The 15890-nt window shown below is 40.5% G+C and overlaps 1 long non-coding RNA gene across 1 annotated transcript in view; it reads right to left on the bottom strand.

Annotated features, from left to right (window-relative positions):
• Positions 1-2975: 2975 nt before the first annotated feature.
• The window catches only part of LOC149782389 (uncharacterized), a 36426-nt gene continuing 23511 nt past the window's right edge, over positions 2976-15890 (bottom strand). The window contains exons 4-5 of the long non-coding RNA XR_016414586.1: positions 3550-3656; positions 2976-3097 (exon numbers count right to left, since the gene is read on the bottom strand). This is a non-coding gene — a long non-coding RNA (uncharacterized LOC149782389). The remainder of the gene's footprint in view (positions 3098-3549; positions 3657-15890) is intronic.

Genomic DNA, 15890 nt, shown 5'->3' with positions numbered 1-15890 from the left:
TAAGGAGCTCTCACACTGGTAAAAGCATGCAATTGGGATTGTATTTGCAAGAGGGCAATTAATTGTTCAAAATACTGTTTTAGCTAACTACATATGCGAAGGGTTGATGTATAAAAAAGAGGATCAAGAAATCCTAGCTGGTCAAGATAATTGTATCCAACTTGACAGAAAGTGAGAAGGCCTTTTAATTTTGTACAGCAGTTTCATTAAGGAACCAACTATAATACCATTAGAAGTTTATGAGCAGCAAAAACCACATTTAGGACCAACTAGACATCAAAACCATATGCATAGTTCCATTTACGGCCAACCAGACATCAAATAGGTCATCTAGTGAAAGCACAATGTCAAAATGACCAGCCATCTAGGAGAAGTAGCAAGGAAGGGGTTTTCCAGATGCCCATTAAAACAGCCATATTGGAGGTTAGATTGGCACTATTTTCATTTACGTCCAACTAGACATAAGAAGTCTTTCACTGATATGACGATTCATTCAGGAGAAGTAGTTATACCAAGATTTTCAGGATGGCCACATTGGTGGCCTTATAGGATGTCTGTACAGCACCATAATTCTCATTCAGGACCTGCTAGACATCAACATAAGTATTTTGTACACATGTTGACACGCTGACACAATTATCCATTCAGAAGTAGCGATAAAAAGTTTCTTAATATGGCTACTGTGGCAACCACATTGTATGTGTGAGTGGCACCATCTTGTTTTTTCTTCCAGATATTTTCACACAAATATCATATTTAAAGATAACATGAATTCATACAAGATCTTGTCAGTTTATTTCATAACAGATTTTTCCCTCATATTAATATAATCTTTTGAAAACATTTATACATTATAGTTCTAGAAATTTTTCATGCTCTCAGAAACTATTAAAATCACAGCAGAAAGTGTTATGTTATATCTTTATTTAGCACTGAAAAATATTTATGAACTCTTAAAGTTTTTTCCCCTATATTAACTTAATTTAATGAAGATTTTCAGACTATAACCTTTCCATTGGATTTATTTTTTCAAACATGGCGTAAAAAGTATGTTATAGTAACCAATTTTTACATTGCCTTCACCATTGCAGAAATCTCTATAATCAATTTCCTAGTAAAGAAAAGCCAAGAAAATAAATGGACAGTTAATATTCACTTCAGGATCACAGACCTGAGGCAAATATGTCATTGTTAAATCAAACATTTTTATTGTGTTTCCTTAGACCTAAATATATATATATACTTGCTGTTACTCTAAACGAAGGCTGGTGATCCAGTTGATAACCTTTTGGGGGTTTTAAGGATGTCTTTAAAATTAAGGCCTTAAAAATGTTGAGATCTTATATTAAAAATGACAATTTGAGCCTTGCAGATTCATGTCCACAGGTGCCCAAATAAAAAAAAAAGGGGGGGGGTGCAAGGGGCAAGCTTGTTGGTGTGTTATAAAATAACTGACTTATCATCGGTGTGCTGACAGGTGATGTGTAATTAAATCACTGTTGTAATATTAATAATGAGTGAGTCTGCACAAAGGAATTTCATACAGCTAAACTAGCTCAACAACTAGAGGCAATTAAGAAATATATCCACATTCGTGATTCTGTCAAATGGCAGATACAACAGCATCAGGAAGCTCAAGTGGCATTTACAGAAGGTAAAGAGCCGCTATACTTGTTATCTTTTTAGGGATGTGCTTGGATTTTGCCCTCAAGCTGGAGCAGTCATAGGATATATAATAAATCGCCACGGTCGGAATTTATCCCCAAGCTGGGGTAATCGATGGGTAAAGTCTTATCCACAGTCGGGGTTTTATTCAAGCTTCAGGTGCAAGTTTTTGTGCATCTCCATGCCCTTGCATAAAACACAGTTACACGTTTTTTTATATAGATATTTTTCAGTTGTAGACAGGAATAATAAGTATTTGCGAGTGTTTGAAATGAATGGGTTCATTATGAATTGAGTGGCACTACATTTCAAAAGCAAAATTGGATTGAAATGCAAGAACTGTAGTACGGAATTAGTGTTGGTTCTGGATCGTAGAATGGAATTGTGTGTGTGTGATTGGATTTTTAACGTAGCTTGAATAATTTTTCAGTCATATTGCTACGATGTCTGCAGTGTGGCAGTTTATAGTGATGTATAGCACTGGGGCATCATGCTGCAAACATGTAGTGTGATGTTGCACCCAGTCACATTATCCTGACACCAGGCCGATCAGTCCTAACACTAACCTCTTAATGCTGAGCGTCTAGCGAGGTAGCTGTTAATACCATTTTTGTAAGTCTTTGGTATGACTTGGCTGGGGTTTGAACCCATGACCTCCCGCTTCTGAGGCGGACGCTCTAACCACTAGGACACCGGAGTGGTCAGAATGGAATTGTAACAATTACAATGGAAGCAATTTGTATTATGCTTGTTGGGGCATTCCTCACTGATGGCTGTCAGTGACATCATCATGGGAATGTGTAACAGCCACATTTTGTAAGAACAAGGTGTAGTTGGTGAACAATACAGACACTTTTCTGCCATTTCCACTGGCATCATCTCATATGATGTTATTTAAAAAAACTTCCTACAACATACTCACAACATATAAAACCTATATGCAAATCTGATGAAAGCTGCTTGTGTTTCTGAAACACATATTCCATACTGGTGGCAAGAATGTCCAAATCTACATTACAAAAATGAAAACATTACCATCCATCTAGGAGTTGCAAATGTATGAAATCCTCTTGTTGGGTAGTTTTACTAACAGGCTTTACAGCAGGGCCTTCCACTAGATTTAAATGTGGCAGGTAAGTTGACAAAGTAGGGTGGGGGGTTGGGGGGACCTACCCCAATGGGGATAATTCATTTTTTTTTTAAAGTAGCATGGTGTAAAGTAAAAGTAGATGGGCTGATAAGGAATCCACTGAATTTACAGACTAAAGGTTCAGACATTTGTTTTTAAGAGAAAAATGAAAGAAGGAAACAATACAACAAATATTTTAATATGACTTTAATGTTTATTTTCTAGATTTAATTAAGATTATGAATCAGAATCAGTCTCCAACTCCACTGTAAAGTTTATCTATTACTTCTTCTGCTCAGGCACCTGCAAATTAAAACAAAATTGTAATGCTTAAATAAAGTCATATCATCTCAGCACTAGTTACATATGCAGAAGTCATGTTAATCAGCATTATAAAAATGTATGAAATTTTCTTCACTGCACTTGTGCTTCCCTTACTATCGTTAAGCCATGATACAAGATAACTTTGCACTTACTTGTCATTTCTGGCAAGTGGATGGTGCAATCAATTTGCACAAAGATGAATTTATTTCATCCAAATATTTCATGTGAATAAAAATTCCAAATGGAGGCACTTGTCCGATCAGACAAGATATATGCATATTGTAGTTAGCTGGACTCTAGCTCTGATAGTCCTGGGCAATAGGATAAGCTGATTTTGTTATCAGTTTAGAAATGCATCCGCTTTGCAAATACTATGCTTTAAAAGATGAAACTGAATCCAATATTGATGAAATAAGAGTCATTTGGATTACCTTGTTTTTTATCATTCTGCGTTGGTTGGGTGCATATTTGAGGGTCTCTGATATGGTCTCTTCCATTCCATTTGCCTTTGCTTTGCCATTAGTTTTCAAGCAGGCTTCTGCATGAGTAATACAATGTTTTAAAATAAGTTTCACAACAAAGGATGCATTGCATTTTTCTAAATGCCAGCAATAATCAATGGAATATTTTTAAAACATGTACTTTGAAATGTGTCTCAAGTTACTTTATCAATTCATTTAAAAATCTCTGGCAAGTCACATGAAAAACACAATTTAAATCAAGCCATACTTACTTATCAAAGACTTTCTCATTCACATCCTTTACCTCACACAATAAATATCAGCAACACCAACATTAAATTCACACAATCAGTACAAAACCTGGTGTTACTCTGGACAGTACTCTCACATTGCACCAACATGTCATGAACATATGCAAGGCTGCGTATCTTGAGCTGAGACGCATCAGCTCCATTCTCAGATATCTTTCAGTTGATGCCACTAAAACACTTGTGTGTTCATTACTGCTTTCAAGACTGGACTATGGTAACTCAATTCTGTCTGGTTCATCTTAATATCTACTGCAGAGACTTCAAAAAGTTCAAAACATAGCTGCTTGGATCATACTTAGAGTACCACAATCAGAGCACACCTTCCCGCTGCTCTGTACCCAACACTGGCTATCCATTCGATCCAGAATCAAACACAACATTAGTTCTCTGTGCTACGTTTCACTGACAGACTCTAGTCCAACATACCTATCCGACCTCACCTATGTGTACACACAAGCAAGATACTTACACTCCTCTTCCGACAATCATATACTCATTATTCTCACTATGAAAACAAAGTCACATGGACAGCATTCTTTTGCATACCAGGGCCCAGCAACATGGAATGAATTGCCCACTAAACTTAGACACAAAGACGCAGTGATCCCATTCAAGAGTGCTCTCAAAACTACTTATTCTGACTACAAAAACAAACTTAATGACTTAATAATGTTAACTACCTTAAATATTCTCAGCATGTTTTTTATGTTTTCTAATTTCATGGTGTTTGTTTTTGTAATCATATCATTGTGTATGTTTTTATGTTGTCTAATGTTGCAAAGCGCTTAGAGCTTCTAAAGATTAGGCGCTATACAAAGTCCTCATTATTATTATTATTATATTTAGCTTGGATGAATATTTTTTAAATCAGTGGCCATAACTAAAAAATGGGATTTTGTTTTATGATCATAAAAGTATGTTGGACACCATCCATGATGTACAATGCTGTCTGACATTTCTATGCACCTAAGGTTTCCATCTCAAATATTAAAGCAAAATGCATACCGAATTTGACAGATTGATGAAAATAAAAAAAAGCAATGCTTACCATTTGAAAAGAGGCAATTGTCACTAGAATATTCTATTCAAAATGATATTAATTTTGGACACAGGGGATACCACCCCCATGTTTTCCTGACTCGTGATATGTCGGCCTATTCTGTGCACAGCTTTAAAAGATGTAATGTTTATCCATCGAGCTATAGAAATGAAATACATTTACTGTAGACTGTTTCTGTCAGCAGTTAAGTTGAGTAATTAGGTCAGGTTTATAGCTAGTTTACAAAATTCAATGTAGAATGCCAATAAATGACAAGATGTATTTTTGCAAACTAAAGTGATCTTGAAAAAAGATTAGTAAAGTTTAACATTTTATAAAAAATAAGCTATTATGTGGAAAAGAAACAACAATGAAATAGGATGCAATGTGTTTACGTCTAGTTTTGGAAGGTACCGTCTCTAAGGTACCGTCATAATTGTACCGTAGTTTAATGGGTGGAAAGGCCATTGAAAGGTAAGGGCAGTGCGGAGACCATCGAGTATGTTCCAGAATAGCTGAATCTTTGTAGATACATAGATCCATTCGTAACTTCAGTCCGCAAGCGAAACACTGTACTTCGTATCCCAATCCTGACTCGGGTCCGAAGTAGACAAATCCTGTTCTAGCTAAAACATACGAAGAAGGTAATCCTTCAGCAGCAGAGGGGGCGAATCGGACATTTTGTCCAATCGTTATTTTGCTTAATTATTACTTTCTGCACTCAACGATCTAGTGTCGTCAGCGCCTGGTAAAAAAAAACGACGTCGTCGTTGGGGGATCGTCCAAACGTCATTTGGTTTAATTAACACCTTCTGCGCGTCGATCCCCAGCGTCGTCAGCGTCCGGTAAGCACATCGACGATCGCGTCGATGTCATTGCCCCCTCTGCTGCTAAGTGGTTATTTACAATGAAAATTATTTACAACTAACCGAATATTTGGTCAAGTCCGATACGATATCGTGTCCGAGGATCATGTAAATTTATCGTTACGAATCCATGTGGGGTCGACTGAGCATGACTAAAGAAGTTTCGAAAACCATTAAAGTCCATGTCACCGCCGCACCATGTCTGCCAAATATTTCGTAGCGTGTGTGTATCAACGCCGTTGAACACAGCAAGAATATTACAGTTGTCTCTAATTACTTTTGGAATCTGAGTGTATCGTTGAGTGACATATATCACGTCAGTGTTTTTATGCCTGCCTCTGGAAAATATCCTAGCTGGGTTTTTTTGATTGTCTAACATAACATCATCGTACACGACTAGATTGTTAACGTCGCCATCAATATCATCAATACCCGGTGCATCATTGATATCTGTAATAAACTCGATGACATTTTTTTTAGCGATCGCTGATGCATTCTCGTTGAAATCTTTCAACACCTCGTAGCATCGTTGATCATCTACGCTAGGAGCAACCAAATACAACTTATCCCACTTCATCCATCTCATTATTAAATTGAGTAACAATTGCGTCTTGCCGGATCCAGATGGTCCGATGATAATCATCCGGATCGAGTTTGGTAACGCTGCAACATGCTTAACTGGTTCTCTTGTTTTAGTCGCCGAAAAATCAATTATATTCATATCTCTATACATAAATTATGGATCTATATTGTGTGAAGTGTAGAGTACGTACTGGCACAAATGATATGACAACCGCTACAACAAGAAATAACAGATCGGCCCTTACTGGCAAGTGTGTACAATGCGGTACAAAGAAATTTAGATTTATTTCTATTAGACCCGGAGATGTTTTAAAAAAAAGCGAGGAGGTGACATCGCAGCCAAATTGGCAAAACTCCCCGGAACACCGTGGGCAAAGTATCCAGGAGAAAAACACCTCCCAGGATATAACTACTGTGGCCCCGGAACACGATTAGATATCAGACTCGATGATCAAAATCAGCCCAAACCCGGTGAGTATCCAATAAACGCTATCGACGAAGCATGTCGGATACATGATATAGCTTATCGTAGCGGTGATTTGCAACAGCGTCATATCGCGGATGTAAAATTAATTCACGCGTTAAATGCTATTCCTGATAAATCATTCAAAGAAAAATTGGCTTCATGGTTGGTAAAATCGGCTATGAAAGGTAAATTAATGATTGGAAGCGGAGCTTCTCGCGTTGGTAATTGAAAACGCTAGCGTTTATAATAACAACATGGAATCCATCTATTATTCTCCGAGAGGATACTGGAAGGGGAAGGCCGCAATTGGTAAACTCGCAAGCGCTGCAAAGGTAACAAAGGCCGTTGCGGCTAATTGGTTATCCAAACAGGCTATATGGCAAATCTATCTACCACCGCCTAAACAAATCAACTTTTCGCGCTTTGATGTCAGCGTACCCAATGAAGTTCATCAGGCTGATATACTATTTCTTCCGCATGACAACGGTTACAAATACGCGCTAACCGTAGTTGATGTTGCGAGTCGATACAAACAAGCGGAGCCGTTAAAAACAAAGTCAGCAACTGAAGTAGCCGATGCGTTTGAGCGGATTTACCGAAGGGGTCCTCTGCGCTGGCCAAATCTATTACAAGTTGATCCTGGCAATGAATTTCGCGGCGCTGTTTTATCAACGCTGAAACATCATAGCGTCGCGATACGACGAGGTCATACTGCGCTACATCGTGATCAGGCAATTGTTGAACGATTCAATCGGACTCTTGCTGAACGGTTATTTGAGTATCAATACGCGAAGGAATTCATTCAGGAAAAACGATCTCGTGAATGGGTTAAAAGATTACCAGGCGTAATTGCAGCGTTAAATAACGAGATTACCCGAGCAATCAACATGAAGCCCAGCGACGCGATTAAATACGAGTATATACCCGGAAGATCAAAAATAGATAGCGTTTCCAAGCCGATTCTCGGCGATGTCACTGTTAGATATCTGTATGAACCAGGAGAGCTTGAAGGCGGTAAAAAAAGAGCTACTGATCCTATTTGGAGTGTTACCACGCATAACATATCAACGATAACACGATCAACTGGTAGACCACAGATCTATAGACTGGATTCAACTGCTCCTCAGCGCGGATTTACTCGCGAGCAACTACAAGTGATACCTGACGATACTCAATTGCCCCCGCATGGTCTTAACTAGCGCCGTTGCGTCTATTGCACTCAAGACAAGTTAACCTCACATTACCACGGATATGACCGAGACTGTTATCGATTCTGTCCACGGTAAATTGGCGAGCGTCTTTATCCGAATAACGCCAGCGCATTACACAATTACAACTCGCGCAGTGATTATTCTGTTGTTGTCGTAACGCAATTATTAATTCGGCATTAATATCAAAACGCCGCTGTTTTTTTTTATCCTGTTGGCGGTAACCCGAGAGTTTTCTATCAATGACGCTTGCATCGATAATGTCGTTGTCGTTGGTGACTCCGTCACTGACTTCGTCAACAACAATTCTTCGAAGCTGATTTATTCTCCGTACTCGGGACACTGCAAGATAGACTAGATTCGACCATTCGATGCGATTATCAACCATCCAAACAATTGTGTCCGTGATGGTTAGTCCCTGCGAGGAATGTATTGTTGTTGCGTATCCTAGCGTCCACGGGGATTTATCAGCACGTAGCGCGTCCTCGACGACACCGATATCAACGAGCACGATATCATTCAGCACGAGAATTTGTTTTTTTGCCCCCGACGCTGTCGGGGCTGGAATTTCAACTTCAATGTTCTGCCGCCGTGTGTCCGCGGGTCTATAACATAACGGCACTGGGCGCGTTGGAAACTTTTCCTTATGCAACGTAAACAACCTCCGCTGAAGTGTGTCTCTGACTATCTTTCTACTCGCTACAATCAAATCGTTTGGTCTCCATGTTTCCCAGAATTCATTTAACGGCGTTTCCGGAATCACCTCGCGAATTATTTCACATTGAATTTTATCCGGCTGTAATCTGATTAGTTTTTTAACCTCGCGCAGTTGTTCATCAAGTGCTCGATAATCAGTATCGGTTTCTTCATAATAGTCCACGAACCCGCTTAACCAATCATGTGGACCCTCGCCGACAAATGGTGGTGGTTGGCCATGATCCCCACACATGATTACCGCTGTATTCGCGCGCAGCAACCACTCAAGAAACATTTGTAAAGTATCTAACGAAACAGTACATATCTCATCCCAGATGATAATGTCGGGAATAAATTTTTCACCCATTCGATCAGGAGTCCACTCACCGCCGCTGTATCGAAAAAAGCTGTGATAAGTAACGGCGTCAACATTTCGTTGTTTTATCTCTCGCGCTAGTCTATGGGTCGGTGTAAGCACGATTATACTTGCCCGCGTTCGAAATAATTCAATTGCCCGAGTCGTCTTTCCTGACCCGCCACAGCCGCTTAAATAAACCGTCTTGTGTCTACAAATTGGATCAGAACACGGTGGTGCATTAGACCATTCTGATAATTTATCACCGCGTAAGTAGTCGTTCTCAACGGTGACATCTGCTGACGGGGAATAATCGCGTCGTATTTCATTTTTAATTCTCCATGTACCCCAACTCTCGTCCGGACTAGTAAACTCGGCTACGTTTCCCTTATACGCTACGTCTATATAAAATGAATCAACGGCTACTCTAACCGCGGTGTCAGGAAATCTATTTATCATCGAGAATAAATTAATAGCGGCATAACCCAGCATAGACGCCCTCAAATGCGGGTATGCCGGGCTGTCTCCATCGCTGTAGGTAACAACTGTACCCAACCTCGTTCCATTGGACAAGAAAGCTGTTTTGCAGTTCACGTATCTATTTTTCGCCACTGCGTCCTTGATTACGAAATCATATTCTGCGTCATCTATAATCAGCCGTGAGCAATATCGTTTGTAATCGCAGTTTTTTCCACCTTGTGTGAACTTACCAATTATTCTTCTACCGAGATCTTTTGCCTCGCGGTTTCGTTGGTTAAATATCCTCCTGGACCATTCGATGATATATTCCTCGTCGGCATCAATGTGTGCTCTAGACTCGTCAATTATGCTATCTAGACGCTGTGGTTCTGGTAACCAGACTTCAGTCTGCGCCCGGTATGATATAATCGCGTCACTGACAATCAACGAAACTAGCATGCTACAATCAATCATATACCGTAACAGCGCTATTGGCAGCCACTTCTTTTCAGCCATGTGTCTACCGATCCAAATATAGCAACAGCGATGGAGTCCTGCCGCGAATTCAAATGATACTATGCGAGCGAATCCGGTTAAATCAAAATCAGGCAGTGGTCCATTAATAGCAACACGAGTCATTTCATGTCTGGGGTGTCCAAATCGTTTGAAATACTCAGCGGCGGATCCATACCCGAGAAAACTCGCTGGATAACAGGCAACCATATCAACCGAGATCATAGCGTCGCGGTTGTATTCAGTGTTCCATAGTCCACCGTGATAGTATTCCAAACAACTGGATTGTACATCCGGTAGAAATTCCCTGCGCGTTGGTCTCCACGCATTTTTCCTTGCTGCAACATGAGCTACAACCGATGGAATCGTAAAACAATTTGTTAGCAGTTGTTCATCATGCTCCTCAAATTCTATGGCGGTTTTTTTCATCCTGTTGTGAAATGCTTCAGTGCGATATAATTCGCCGTTTGGTCTTACAAACTGATCAAAGGTATCCGCATCGTTTTCAGCGCTGCGAAGTAACCACACTGATACAGGGTCATTTTTACACAAGCAAGCAATAGCATCAAATAGTTTCCTCTCCGCGAGAAAACCATCCCGGGAGAATTCTTCTCCCAAAAATTCCCCCGGGATATACTTTACTGTTCTATCCCGTGGAAATATTGTGATCGCGGGCGTCCATGCGTGTTCGTTATGATCAATAATTTTGATTGGGGTTCCCTTTGATTTATACTTTGATTCGTGTAATACTTCACCGGTTATCGTTGTAACGGTTATTGGAAATCTCAACGACGTTTCTAATCTCGCTATGTCGCTGATGGTTGCTCCACGCTCTTTTACGGTTAGTTCCCACTGGTTGATTTTGCTACGTCGTAAATCAGTCAATTTGTTTCCTCGACATGCATTTGTAAAATGCTCTATTATTCGTTCTGCTACACAATTTATCCCAGTTGACTGTTTCATTGGTTTCAGTTTTCGGATATCAGGTTTCTTATTTAACGGGTATATTCCATAAACAACTGCTGTTTCAGGATACGCTCGTTCATAGTATGGTTGGTCAATTCCGGTTAACAACCCCGGCTTGGAGTCGCGGCTAACAGTGACTGTTTTCTTATCGCTGAGAACCGGTTCAAATTTATCACGTATGATCCAATCGCCTGATTCCACCCGGACAATGAATTTTACTCTGAAGAAATACTTTTTACCGTCAAGTTGTGATATTATCGTTGCTGCGCGGTTATCGTTCATGGTAGCATCAACAACGCCATCAATTCGAAATGTTGACCAACTATGAGATGCACCATCACGCTTGAATTCATTGATACAATCGCGTATTTTACTCAACAGGGTTCTATCGTTTATTAACGCTTTTGGTGTGTCCTTGAGGACTCTATCGAGATTGAATTTAATATTTTTCCAGGGCTTAATTGCTGCCAATCTCTCGAACTCATCCATATAATTAAAACAAGTATTTAAATGAAAGAATATAGTATAATGAATCACTGCAAATGGTTGATGATTGGGTCGATAACCCCGTGCAATAAATCATGTAGAGGTGAATTCTGCGGATATCATTTACAAAGCGTTCGTAATGGTTCTCCTGGCCCCCTCCCGTGCTTGGTTTGTCACGTCGGTGTAAGAGGAAAATCGCAGTTGTGTATTAATTGTGGCGGAAAGCGATACAGGGAACTAAAACGTTATTACGACAAGCGAATTAAAAACGCCGTCATTGACCCCACCGCCGACTTCGTTATCAAAACCCCTCAAGACTACGTTGAAAGATTCATAATTAAACCAAATAATAAATTAGACAAGTAGTATTATTATACAAATGGACCAAGAATTTCAGCCGCATCCTGTGCTCGTCAATTACGAGGCATCTCGCGACGGCATTGTTAGAAATCGTAGACTGAAGAAGCCGGTTGGATGGAAAAACAATCACGGGTATTTAATGTTTGGTGCCGGAAAGAAGAAGTATCTTGTTCACAGGGTGGTATATGAAGCGTTTAAGGGGCCAATCGAGGATGGTTTTGTTATTGATCATATTAATAATAATAAGACTGATAATTCTCTTATAAACTTGCAAGCTATCTCTCAGAGTGAAAACAATAAAAAAGGCCAAACCGGTAAATACCCAAAGAAAGCAAGGGGCGTCAAATCGTTTGATACAACAACTCACGAAGAAAAAACATTTCAGTCGATGAATGAAGCCAGTAGATACTTTGACATTTGTAGAACCTCAGTTCGAGATGTTGCAGAGAATATAACTAAAACAGCGATCTCAAAAAAGACGGGCCACAGAATTCGATTTTTATATATAGATACGAAGTCACCGGCGCCCATGGCGCTGACGAAGTCGCCATGACAATAAATTGTCCATTCCGGAAGAAAACGAATTATTAAACACCTTCGGAATTGATACACGGGGTTTCATTTTTTTTTATTTAAAAACAAGATGTTTTATAAGAATAATGAATATCGAAGACATCAATAATATATTAGCCGAGATTTCAAAATTAAAAAATCAAGGAATTGAATTATCTGATGGTCTTGACAGTGAAAAAATATTATCCGATTATGAGATTATTAACGAACAGTCGAAACGGGGACGTTTTACCCTGGCCCGCGAGTACTTTTTTATAAAACGATTACAACATACGATCAATGAAAACTTGTACCACAATGACGCAAATGCATTCATTGGACTATTCACTGCCGTTGAAATAATACGAAAAAAACTCGGACGTGTTTATGAACGACGCCGGGAGATTTCTAGTAAGATCAAAAACATTAGAAGGATCATAGACGAAAACTCCGGCGAGAAATTAGAAATTGCTTCGCAATTGCAATAATGGTAGGCGAATCACTTACTACTCGGCTAGCCAGAGAGCGGCTAGCAGCGCTTAAAAAGTTCATACCGTTACGAGACAGGGTCCGAGAACAACTTCAAACGCGGCAGCAACTACAAACCGATTTTACTGTTGGAAGCGAACAACTCTTTGCCCCGGTAACTAAAGCGACCAAAGATGTTACGGCGGCAACTGTGCCCGTCCTCGATGCGCTTGAAAAGATAGCGGCAGAGACAAAACAAACAAAAAAGTCTTTAGAAACACTCCCTGCGAAAATAGCGGCTGCTACAACACGGAGGCCACCACCACTCGCTATAACCGAACCACAAGAACCTTATGTTACAATGGCCGATGAAGAAGAACTAGGCGCCACCGCAAGAGAACCAGAAGAAGAAATACCAGAAGAAGAAATACCGGAAGAAGAAATACCGGAAGAAAAAGAGGGGAATATACCCCGTATTGTACTCAAGAAGAGCACAATAGATCAAATTAGAGGCTTCAGCAACAGGGAAGAATTAATTAATTTTGCTGCCAACAATTTTGCTAAGAGCATACGAGATAAGAAGCATATCAATAGCGGTTACGAGAAAAATATAAAGTCGTTAAAGGACTGGGCAAGAATAGTGTATTTAGCGAGTAAACATAAAGATGCATTACCACATCGTAGTAAATCCGATTACGACGCATTCCACAAGGAAGTTAAGAGTATAACACCAAAAAAAGGAAAAGGATACTCTGTTGGTAAAGAATCCTACGGCGTTACCTGTCCTAATAGTGTTCTCAGTGATATATCACGGCTGGAAGTACTAATCGGAGGAAAACGAGCCGGAAATAACTCTCCGGAAATAATCAATGAGGCCGCTGATATTTGCAAGCGTTTATTTGCAGGCGGTATTATGGACATTAATGCATATCGAACGCTCATAGACGAACTCGTGGATGATTAATTGGAAAACTGGTGTTTTTAATAAGGATGATCATACACTACAACCATGATAAACCAGTACTCGTCTACGTGGTAAACTCGCGATTGCCTGTTTACCGCGCGTACTATGGAGATGGTCTCGGTAGCACCATTGCGGGGTTATTTACAAGAATGGCTCCAAAAGTAGCGCCGTTAGCCAAACAATTAGGAATGAAGGCTATTGATGTTATTCGTGATAAGGGTATTAGTGCTATTGGAGACGTTGCCGGAAAGGCGCTTTCAGCCGCGCGGGACAAACTAATGTCGTTGGTGAAATCTAGGGGATTTTCAAGAAAAAAACAAAAACCACCGGTGATGCCATCAACGACAGTGATGCCTGCAAATGTCAGTAAAGTAATAAATAACGCCGTGGAAGAAAAACTAGAGTCGTTGGCGACGACTCAGTCGTTGGCGACTTCGCCATCCGCCGATGCGGCAACCAACGCGCTCATGAACGCGATAGCGGGGAGTGGTTTAAATTCAAAGAATTTACGACGAAAACGACGTTGATGGATTTCAATTGAAAACATCAACATGATAAATAATAGAATGTTTGCGCGAACCGCTGATCCCGCGTTTGATATGGACGCCCCAGTGCGCAGGGATGATTCTGTCCGTGATTATCAATTTTATTCTTATTATGCAGCGCAACCCGACCTACGATCGCGAATTGAACTTCAAGTCCAAGATACCAGTAAATATTTTTTGCCGTGTGAAGCGTTTATCGAAATCGAGGGAGAACTCGTGACAAATGCCGCCGATAATGCACCATACGCAGATGACCATCGTGTTCGAGTTGGCTTCGTCAACAACGGTATCATGGCGTTATTTGAGAGCGCCAGATATCTTATTGACGGGCGAGAAATTGAATCAATAGAACGCGAGGTTGATGTTGCAACAACGATAATTGGGTTGGCGAGATACTCGGATGATTATACAAGATCGGCGGGCCCATCTATGATGTTTTCGAAGGACACCACCAATAACGCTGACCATCTTCAGTACGTTAACGTGCTGGCGGAAAGAGATACCGCAACTGACCCACAGGCTGAAGCAGCCAATCCAGACCGCAGAGCAAGACCAGGCGCTAATTTCAATATTATAAAAAGCACCAACAATGATTACAATCTAGGATTCGCAGCACGAGTAGGAATGTTGCAAGGACCACGCCGACAGTTTTCATGCGCGATTCCACTCCATCACATATTTGGATTCTGCAGAAATGTCAGAAAAGTTGTCTATGGGGCTAAGCATACAATCGCGCTGACGCGAAGGGGCGATGATAACAATGCAATATGGCGTGCTGCTGGCGTCGCTGCCGGTAAAGTCGTTTTAACTAAAATGGCATTGTGGATGCCGGTGCTGACTCCATCAGTTACCACGGAAGCACGATTGTTAGCATTTATGGAACAGGGAGGGAAATCGTTGTTGAGTTGGCTAGCGGTAACAACTGATGCTAAAGAGGATAACGTCGCCGATACGTTTACATGGCACCTGGCGTCAAAACAGGGTGTTTCAGCCCCGCGTCATATATTCATAGCGCTGCAGAATAGGGAACGATTGGGTAGTCAAGAACGCAGCCATATGATATTTGATCAATTAGGAGTCAGGGATGTTTCGCTGAGAATAAACGGACAACAGGAACCATCCGAGGATATACAGCTTAATTACGGCGACAACCATATCGCACGTGTGTATCATCGATTGCTGTCGTATATGGGTCGTGATCAAAACGTCGACACTGGTTTGCAAATATCACAACTTGATTTTAAAAACCTGTATCCGATTTATTATTTTTCGCTGGAACATCTTGATTTAACGAGACAATCCGTCGTTGATATACACTTCCGAGCTCGTATAGCCCCGGGTGGTGTTAATTATAGAGCGGTTGCTGTCATTCTCAGCGATAAATCAATGCTGCTAGAAGGCGTTGGTGGACGAATGAGAATCGTTGATGCGCCAGTGGAAAACATGTAATTGAAAGCACAAAACGCGTTTACAAT

Source organism: Sinohyriopsis cumingii, chromosome 15 (genome assembly GCF_028554795.1).
Source record: "Sinohyriopsis cumingii isolate HCF-2022 chromosome 15, ASM2855479v2, whole genome shotgun sequence".
NCBI classification, from domain to species: Eukaryota; Metazoa; Mollusca; class Bivalvia; order Unionida; family Unionidae; genus Sinohyriopsis; species Sinohyriopsis cumingii.
This window is presented reverse-complemented; position numbering and strand designations above follow the sequence as displayed.